Source organism: Mus pahari, chromosome 5 (genome assembly GCF_900095145.1).
Source record: "Mus pahari chromosome 5, PAHARI_EIJ_v1.1, whole genome shotgun sequence".
Taxonomy (NCBI): Eukaryota; Metazoa; Chordata; class Mammalia; order Rodentia; family Muridae; genus Mus; species Mus pahari.
In genome coordinates, this window is record NC_034594.1 from 106646389 (window position 1) to 106647833 (window position 1445).

The following is a 1445-nucleotide window of genomic DNA, read 5'->3' on the forward strand; positions in this document are numbered from 1 at the left end:
AGTATATAAGGGTAGTGTGGGAGTTGGGGAATTGCCCAGTCTAGATGGCAGGACACAGTTCCTGCCCCTGGAGCAGAGCCAGCAGGGTTTGGGCCTCCACAAATGTTAACAATTGCTGTGAATGTATGGCTTGTTTTTATAATAATGTTCATAATTTATTTTATGTTTCTCCTTCAGGAAATGTTCTCCCTACAAAGGTTAATGACACCATCATCATTAGGAACAGCACATGTCTGGAAGTAGAGGGTGTGTCAAATGTCCTTAGCAAAATGGTAAACTATTCTGTGACCTTAAGGCTGTGGGAAAGAACTCTGAAAGCATGAGTTCAAAAACATATAATTTCTCAATATGCAAAATATATGGAAGCAGTATAAATTAAATGAAGGGCTTCACAGTCGAAGACCTAGAAGAACAGAGGCAGCTGTGCTATGAGACAGCTTGTCAGAAAGATATTGAGGAAGGAGATAAAGAGATTTGGGGAGTGGTGTCCACAGGGCAAGATTCCACTCAGCTAAGTTTACTGTTTGTGCATATGAAGGCAAGCAGATCTCTGAACTCATTTGCCATGTCTTTTTGTTTGTTTGTTTTAAATGTACTTACTGTCTTTTTCTAAGAATAAAGGGGCTAATTCTGATTTATGAGATAATCAAAAGGGAATCTGGAGTAAATGTCTGAATTGATATGTAACCAAAAGACTGGGTTTGGTCTGTAAGAGAGTTACCCAGAGAGAATTGCTTGGAGAGCTAACACAGCTCCTTTAGAATTTTTCTAGCAGGATTTCTGATTTTGGTTGGAAAAATCCAAGATTTTTTTCTATCAGCTTTTCTGACTGGTCAGAAAACCTATGAGCTATCCAGAGAGCTTTTAGAATCTTTTTCTACCATGAGAGAGCTGTGTCTAGGAGAATTGTCTAAAGCAGAAAGCTATTTCTAGCAGACTACAGATCTAAGAGCTATCTACAGAGAGCTGTGTAGGGAACCATCTCGAAAAGACTACAAGGCTGTCATCTTGCACCCCATCATTTGATTTCAAGTCATTTCTTTCACTGCTCCCAAACACACCTTCCTCAGGACCCCCTCTCTAAGGCGAGACTGGTCCTTAGTTGGAAATCTACCTTTAGGGGCTCACAAAATAGTTGTGTTTGCTCCTTTTGAAGAGGATCCAAGTTCAGTTTCCAGCATCTACATGGCAGCTCACAATCACCTGTAACTTCAATTCAAGGGGATCTTCCCTCTTCTGGCCTCTATGGACACCAAGAACACACATCATGCACATACAAACAGGAAAGACATATGTAGGGTATAGTGTCACATGCCTTTATTCCCAGCACTTGGGAGACAAAGGCAGGTAGATCTCCATGAGTTTGAGGCCGACTTGGTCTACGAAGTGAGTTCCAGAATAGCCAGAACTACATATGAGGCCCTGTCTCTAAAATATAAACAACA

The 1445-nt window shown here is 41.0% G+C and overlaps 1 non-coding gene across 1 annotated transcript; it reads left to right on the forward strand.

The window, feature by feature from the left end:
• The first annotated feature begins 741 nt into the window (after positions 1-741).
• Positions 742-805, forward strand: LOC115064096. Its single transcript, XR_003843957.1, has one exon. It is a non-coding gene; the product is annotated as a U7 small nuclear RNA (small nuclear RNA).
• Positions 806-1445: the final 640 nt, after the last annotated feature.